We start from the raw sequence: 9,367 nt of genomic DNA, 5'->3' as shown, positions 1-9,367 counted from the left end.
AGGGGGCGAACTGGATATTAGTTGATAGCGCTATTAGGTTTGACAAACCTCACACCGTGCCCGGGGGCGGGTGTGAACTATTATGCCTTGCACCTTGGTCAGTGATGATAGACATTGACTCGGGGCACGAACAACTTGGCAATCACTAGTATTCGGTATTACGTAGTTAGAACATTCGTTTTTAGAACTAAAACTGGATAAACCGTGAACTCGCCAACTTTATGTTGGCACCCTACTGCATGCTTTGTAGGTACTCAGTGATAGCTCGGGAGCTTGCAGCGGGGAGTGTAGTGGCCGCGTTAACCCTTATTGGGTTTTAATAATATTTATGGACTTTTAAACTTTTGTTTGAACTATTAAACTTATGCTTCCGTTGTTGACTTTAATTATTACTTTTAAACTATGAACTTTAGACATTAGTCACTAATCGTATTGGTCGTGATGAAAACTGTTTTACTATTATATTATTCAATATGATTGGTGGCTTGATCCTGGTCAGTCACACGCCTCGCGATAGTACTCCGCATGTGGAAATTGAGGGTGTGACAATGAACAAATATGAAGAAAACCTTTTGTGCATTTAACTACACGATGAACATGAAAATACGTTTTCTTCATTCATTTATGTTCGTGAAAGTCCATTTATGTTCACTCATTTTTTTCATTTATGTTTATTTAAATTTTAATATATATATATATATATATATATATATATATATATATATAGGGTAAGGATAGTGTAAAAAGGGCCTAAAGTGTGAGAAGTGTATTATAAGACTATATATAATACTATATAACACCATATAAACACCGTATAACAATATGTAACACCATATAATACCATATAACACTATGTAACACTATATAACATTATATAACAAATATAACACTATACATCTATCATAGACATGCTATCAGACAACCTATAGTGTTATATTTGTTATATAATGATATATAGTGTTACATAGTGTTATATGGTATTATATGGTGTTACATATTGTTATACGGTGTTTATATCGTGTTATATAGTATTATATATAATGTTATAATACACTTCTCACATTTTGAGCACTATTTACAGGATCCTCTACGTATATATATATAGGGCAAGGATAAATCAAAAACCCACTTGAGTTGAGAAAACCTTAGAAACACACTATCCACCATTGATTTAATAGATGCACGATTCAGATCATCTTGGTGTGTACTTGAATTTGCTTTTGATTAAATAATAAGCAAAAAGTACATTGAGGGGCATTTTCGTCTTTGATAATAAATATATTTGTGTCTTGGAGACACACTTGCTGCATGCGTGTACCATTAGTCAAAGGCCTATCACCTACCTATCAAGCTTAAACTGTGCATGTACACACATAAAAACCTCTTTCTCTCTCTAAAAGGTGAAGATCTTATCATCAAACCACACACAAACACCCCCAAAATGTCATCTTTCTCTCTTCTTATCGAAGAAGGCATAGACAAAAAAACAACCAAATATCCATTTCCTATCTAACACTGAAGATCTTCTTTGCGTTTGGTGACACTAAGAACACCACCCTGTAGCGGTGAAAGTGGTCGGAGATCTGTCACCTTCAAAACGCCATACACCACCACCCCCAACTGACCACCCAACCAGAACTACCTCATCTGCGTCGCCGCCTTCATCTCCACCGTCCATCTAACAGGATCCTAACTCCATGTCTCCGATTTCGCGATCTACTAAGATCTATGACTTACAATAGTTTCTAGAAGCTGACCGGAAGTAAACATCTCCCTGATTAAGAACAAAAGTCCGACGGTTAAGAAGGTGGTATTTGGGATTTGATTGTTAATTGTTTGTTGAGATTTTTTTAGTATTTGATTGTTAATTGTTTGTTGATTGTTAAATGTTTTTAGTATTTGATTGTTAATTGTTTGAGGATTTGGTTGTTAATTGTTGCAAGTGGGTTACTATTGGGAGAAAGGGAGAGAGAGAGAAAGTGAGAGAGAAAGAGAGATGGGTGGGTTGGGTTGGAGATGATGGTAGTAGGTTGTGGTTACTGGAAAGTGTTACAAATAAACAAAAACATATTTCGATCGTGTAACATTAACTGTATGTTACATTAACACATTAACTAATGATATAGAAAAGTGTTACATTAAATAAAACATATTTTATCATGTAACACTACCATGATAGTACATTCTGCCATGATAGTAGTTAACCGTATGTTACACTAACATATTACTCATGATGTGAACAGGTGTTACATGAACAAAACATATTTTAACACTGTTTGAGTAAAAAGCTACGGCTTGTTATATGAATATTGTTAGAAAGGGTTTATGTAACAAAAAAATGTGTAACATGTTAAAAATGTAAAGCGACAACTTATTACATTATTATTGTTAAAAAAAAATGTATGTAACAACGTGTTAAGTAAATGGGTGTAAGCATTGACAGTTAGTAAAAAAAAAAGTTGAATCTAGAGGTCTGTATCCCAGTATAGTGGGTCCCACTAGTACAACTATCTCTTTTTTAGGCCATACTTTGGGACATAAAAACCATTGGATATAAGAGGGGTAAAGTTAACACCTACTTCTATGACATAGATGTAAACTATGTAGACTATTCACTGTCCTATTTTACTGTTACTTTTCACATCACATAACACATCTCAACTAAAGCAAAACATATATAATTTGATATTAAAAAATCTTTCTAGTGAGACTTATGTATCTTCAAAACCTTTGTACATGTCTAGGAAAAAATACTACATCCATTGGATTAGTTTTAGATAGAGAGAACCAATTATAACCATTGGATTATTTTTTGTGACAATTTGTTTCATAAACTATGTAGACTATTCACTGTCCTATTTTACTGTTACTTTTCACATCACATAACACATCTCAACTAAAGCAAAACATATATAATTTGATATTAAAAAATCTTTCTAGTGAGACTTATGTATCTTCAAAACCTTTGTACATGTCTAGGAAAAAATACTACATCCATTGGATTAGTTTTAGATAGAGAGAACCAATTATAACCATTGGATTAATTTTTGTGACAATTTGTTTCATAAACTGTGGGATGGATTATTAATGTGTAATATAAAAGGAATGTTACTTGTGGTGTGTTACATATTTTGTTAGGTAAAAAATACATGTGTTACATGCTTAAGTTATATGTCATTATGATGTAACACGTAACGTAAATCCAACTAAAAGTAACATAAAAGATTGCAACATAATAAAATCCAATATTGTTAACACCATAATAAATCTACATGTTAAATAACAAGAAAAACCACCCAAACACTATGTAACTATCATGTTACATATATATAACTAAGCTAAAAACCTTTTTCTCATCCGAAACCTCATCTGAAAACATCGAACCGTCATCTAACCACACCATGCTTCACGTCACTCTACAAAAATCAACAAATTAAACTTGTAAAAACACTAGATCTAAGGCTGATTTAAGAAAAGAAAAAACTAGACACAAAAATTGTTACCTATATCATTTGTATTTGTATTACATAAAAATGTAACATAGATTTTTACACTATCAATTTACGTCACATTTGTAATAACACACTTTATTTCTGTAACATAAAATGTTACAAAGAAACGTAAAATATAATTTTGACATGATCAAATGTTACATAGAAACGTAACATATAATTTTTACATGATCAATACACCGACCAATGTAAAAACAAATGGGCATTTATTTAGGGTTAGATTCCCCCACCATGTACACATTTGGGCTTTGAATAAACAAAAAACTTTTTTTCATGTTTTTTTAAAGTTGTTACACAAAATGTTCTACGGAGAAGAAAATGTTACTTTGGCGGTGCATATTTTCAAAAAATATATAAATAAAAGGTTACATTTAAAGGTAAAAAAATCTAAAAAAGAAAATTAGAAGTAGAATTTGAAATAAAACAACAGTTAAATTTTTTTTGAACGAATTTCAGATGGAGACTTTGGTGCAATCCAATTCTTCACAACTTCGATTTTAGCGGGGTCAACATGAATACCAAGTTCGTTGATAGTATAACGAAGGAATTGAACCTCTTTTAACCAAACTTCGCACTTGGAGAATTTGGCGTATAGTGTTCAGTACAAAGAAGTTGAAGGATAAGACGCAAGTGTCGCTCATGTTCTTCTTGTGTCTTGGAATAGATAAGAATATCATCGATGAAGACGATCACGAAACGGTCCAAGTACCCTTTGCACACGCGGTTCATCAAATCTATGAAGACAGCAGGTGCGTTGGTCAAACCAAAGGGCATGACCACGAACTGGTAGTGACCATATCGTGTACGAAAAATGGTCTTAGGTATATCTTTGTTAGGATCTAAGGCTCTCATAATTGTGTTTGTTTGCGTAATTTAAACATTAAGTGCGGCGGAAATGAACACAACCTTTGTAAGCACAATTCAGGAAGAAGATAGTTTTGATAAACACATGCTTTTCTTTGAGTCGAATGATTACAATACAAAACAAAAGATTACAGAGCATGCTTACAAACTAAACTCCCCCTCAGCCTGATGCTCCAAGGTTGATTGCACAAGATGAAAGGTTTGAACAGAGGAGAAGAACTCACTCAGTCAATCAAATGTAACAGTACAGAGTACTGTTATATTTATAGGCAAACCAAACCACTGAAGCATCTCAGCTGACGTCACCATGAAAGCGACATCTAACAAACTAACAAACTCTATCCACTGATCTATAACTACTGATGTCTAACTACTGATTACATGGACACTGCTATAACTAACTACTGACTCACTTTCCACTGTTGTATGCTAAGCACTGATGTTGAGCATCAGTACTTTCTTCAAAGGGTGATCAGACCTTGAATGGGCAGTGCATTAATCTTCAGCAGTACTTAGGAAACAACAGTAGATAGAGCTTCAGTCTTTGATCTTTATCAGTACTTTAGTAGCAGTTGTTCTATTGAGCAGTGCTTTGAAGTCTATCAGATGGTAGATAACCACTGTCAAGGGGAAAGCTTAATGCAAATAACTGCTTATGAATAATCCTCTGTTGTGAACCGGTTTTGGCTTTCATTATCTGTTCCTTTGGTAGGGTTCAATCCCAACAATCTCCACCTGGAACAGATAATGCCAAAACCCTTCATTATTCTGGATTTTTATTTCTCATCAGAAGTTCTCTAACTTGATCTTTAAATTGAAGCTCAAAATCCTGAGAACTTGTATCACCCTCATCCCTACACAGTCTAAGCTCAAGGAGATCTTGTAGATCTTCAACACCCAGGCCTAGTGCTTGATCCCTTGATATGTGCTTCACTTCTCCATTGGATCTGATCAGGGTCAATATATGGGTCTTTTGATCAGACATCCATTTTAGTACTTTTGAACCCAATGGGTTTCTTGGGAGAGGTTTATTCACTGATGAGTCAGGGGATTGTGGCCTTGTGAGAGATTGTTGATCAGTACTCAGTACTTTTGCTGGTTCAGAGTTTTCAACATGATCAGCACTCTGAGCTTTTGATAGTTCAGAGTTTTCAGCATGATCAGTACTCTGACCTTTTGCTACTTCTGAGTTTTTAGCTGACATTTGATTGAAGGCCTTTTTTATGATTTCATTTGCTGCAGCTATGTCTTCTGCAGCTTCTTGTTCAATCAGCTCCTGCCTTTTTCCTTGTTCAAGTCCAATGTCTGTCATGTCTGCTGAAGTGTTTGGTGATGTGGGTTTGGTCAATACCTTTTTGACAAGGTTTTGAAGTTTCACTGAGCTATCTTCATTTAGATCCATTTTCTTGATGGCTTTTGCAAAATACTCAGCTTCCTTTTCTTTTTCTTCTTCCTTGGTCAATAGTTTCCCTTTTTCTTGGTTTATCACAATGATAGGGGTATCTGCTGATGTGAACAGTGATTTAGGATCAATAATCTGTTTTGGCTTTTGTGTTCAGTCTTCTTTGGTATATTAGGGTCTGTTATTCTCCTTCTTTTCAGCCTTTCATAAGCCTCATCTGTATACTACTTAGTCCATTTTGCTATGGCTTTAGCAGTTCCCACATTTGCATCCACTAACTCCTGTTTCTTTCTCTTGTATTCTGAAGTGAGTTTATCAATGGCCTGCTTGTATTTACTCTAGTTTGGAGCTGTATTTTTCTTGCTTGGATCATTTTGAATTCTCTTGATTCTGTTCACCTCATGCTTTAGTGCAATGAGTGGCCATTCACTGAATTGTTCTTCTTTGGCTGGATAAAATTTTTCTTTCATGATGAATTCAAGAAACTCCTTTCTCATTACCTTTTGTAGGGCAGCATCAGGTGGCATATTTGACATGTCTTTGCTCAGGTCTTTTGCATAATCTTCCATTTGTTTGACCTTTGTGAGTAAGAACTTCATTCTTTCAGAAATGGCTTTATCACCTTGATCTTTGCATTCAATTCTGGCTCTTATATCTGCTTGCCTGGCTTTGAGTTTTAGATACTCACTCATGTTTAATGGATTCCTGAAGCCAATGAGAGAAGGAAATCTTCTTACTATTGTATAGAATTGTTTCATTTCATCCTTTACAGCCTCCAATTCCAGTGGATATTTCTCAGCAACAGATTCAATTCTAGTGGAGGATATTTGAGTGGGTGGTTGTGGATTGATGACATTGTAAGGTGTAGAGGATAAAGGAATAGGTGCTGGTATATCATCAGCATTCTTCTGAAATTTCCTTTTCCTTGTGTAAAGCTTTTTGGGTGAAAGGGATTTTGGTTGTGATGTAGAAATGTTGAGAGCAGTGGTGGATGGTTGACTAACAGCTGTTGGAACAACTGGTGTTTCAACCTCTGTTGTCATTACAACTACAGATGTGTCAGTAGGTGTCTTCTGCTTTTGGGCAGGTGTTGAAATGGTAGTGATTTGAGTGGTGGAAAGTGTCTGAATAACAGGTGTTGAAATAACTGGTGTTTCAACCACTGTTGTCATTACAACAGATGTTGTAACATCTGTTGTCTTCTGCTTTATGGCAGGAGGTAATGGTGGTGAGTTTGGTTTTGGTGGTAGTGATGTGATTATAGATGATGATGGTAAAGCAGTGGTTTTGATGGTGTGTGGTGAAGTGGTGTGTGTTGAAGTGGTGATTGTTGATACGGGAGCTTTAGTCTGGCTATCTTTTTCAGGTTCAATATAAACACCATCCTCAATTCCCTTCTTCTTCCACTTGATTTTCTCCCCCTTTTTGGCATTATCTGGAAAAGGGTTATTCATAAAGAGGACAGTGGGAGGAACTTTTCCAGTGGTGCTTTGTATATGAGCCTTGATAGCTTTGATATCTGCTTGAGTATCTTTAAATCTTGACTCCACCATGTTTGTCAGCATTTGTACATGTATTGCATGCTGCTGATCAGCCATTTGTTTTTGTTTTTCAAGCAGGGTTTGAAATACATTCCATAGCTCATTTGCAGCAGGTGCAGGTTGTGCAGGTGCTTGAGCTGGAACAACAGTGGATTGTGCTTTTTGAGCTTTTAACAGCTGTTGCACCATATCCTTTATTTCAGCAACTGATGTTTCAAGATTTTCAATTCTGCCCATCAATTCCTGATATTTTAAATCATCACCCAAGTTAATGGGATCATCTGATTCCCTACCAGAAGTGGTTGTACCAATGTTTGACTTAGGAAATGAATCCCCAAAGTCATTCATTGATGCCCCTTGTTCTTGGTACTGGGGTCTTCTTCCTTCAGCACTTGATAGCCTTTTGAAGGTACCAGCGGGCATGGTTCTCAGAGGTGTTATGGAAGGAATTACCTTCAAGGAGTCTTATGAATGTAACCACTGTCCATATGTAAACCAGTGGGTTGTAGTGGCTGCTCCACTTGAACTACTGTCAGGAATTACTTGTAATCCCTGCAGTGTAACCTCCTCAGTTGTTGCTGGGATATCAGAGGTATAAACATCAGACCCAGTCACTTGTGGGAGCATACTCTCAGTGATTGGTGATTGAGAGGAACTGGTTTGTGTCTGAGCTATATCAACTGCATGCAACAAAGGTATTATGGATTGTGGTAATGTGAGGGGTGAAGATAAGGGTGTTGAAAGAGACATGTCCTTGGGATTAGGACTAAGGAAGATGGATCCAATTGAATCCAGAGCTTCATATTGTGGGGTCCCTGTGTTTACAACCTGATCCTTTTGTGAGGATGCAGGAGGAGTTTGAGGCAATGGTGGAGATCTTTCTTCCATCTGCTGTGAGGAAGTAGCAGCAGTGGTTATTGGTGACATTTGTGTTGTCACCGGCAGTGGCTCTGGGATCTCATCTTCCAGAGTTGCCTTTGATTTGGGTTTGGAGGGCTTTTTGTAAGATTTCTTTTTGGTCTTTTTGGTAATGGCAGGTGTGGGTTTCAAAGAAGTGGTTGTGCTGCTATGATCACCTGGAGCAGTGGGCTCAACAGCAGATGCCTGAGGAGCAGTGGTAGCTGCTAAATTCTACTTAGGCACCTCTGCTTTTGTTTTTGTAGGTGCTAACATTCTAGAGAATGTTTCAGGTGTTAAACCATTTATTTGAAAATAAACACCTTGTTTGAGAAAATTTTCATTTTCCTTTCCAAATTTTTGTTTAAAATAGTAGTTTAGAAACCTTGGAAAGAGCAAAAATGATTTGCTATCAACATTCTTTACCAGATCATCAAAGATCTCCTGGGAATAGTTAAAATTTTCATTGTTTAAAATAGCATAACCCAGGCATTGAATCTTTAATGGTATTTCGTTAAAAGCAGTTGTTTTATTTAAAACACACATCAAAAGGGTGTGAAATAAAAACCTAGGTGCAGAAGGAAAGAAACCTTTTTGTAAGGTATCTCTTTTTGGTTGTTCTGCATACCCCCTTTTCAGAAAATCAGTTTTCAACTCGGTTTTAGAAAAATAAGTTTTACCTTTCTGATCATCGAGTTTAAAGACTTCTGAGATTGATTGTGGAGTAATTTGAATCACTTTACCCTGTATGGAGGAGTTGATGGCTATGATAATGTCTCCTTGTTTTTCAAGGGTAGCATTTTTCCAGAACTCTCTCTGGGTTTGTTGGTAAATAGGGGCATCTGCTGTAAGCAAAGTTTTGTACTTTGACGCAGACATAGTGTCAATGATGGAGTCGAAGATGTTGGTGGTGGTGGGTTTTGTGTGTAGACCCAAGTAATTGTGAGGAGATTTGTATGGGATTTCAATGGGTTCATCGGCCATTTGAGTGGCCTCTTTAGAAGATGAGGATGATTTTGATTTTGATTTTGACTTTGATTTCGTCATTTTTGATGAAGAAGAATCAGAGAGTGATTTGAGAAGAAAGGTTGAAAACTGCTTTGAGAAGAGAATTTTGGAATACAATTCGACAGTGTGCGACCCTGTTTGGG

Source organism: Helianthus annuus, chromosome 7, assembly GCF_002127325.2.
Source record: "Helianthus annuus cultivar XRQ/B chromosome 7, HanXRQr2.0-SUNRISE, whole genome shotgun sequence".
NCBI classification, from domain to species: Eukaryota; Viridiplantae; Streptophyta; class Magnoliopsida; order Asterales; family Asteraceae; genus Helianthus; species Helianthus annuus.
Note: the sequence above shows the minus strand (reverse complement) of the source record.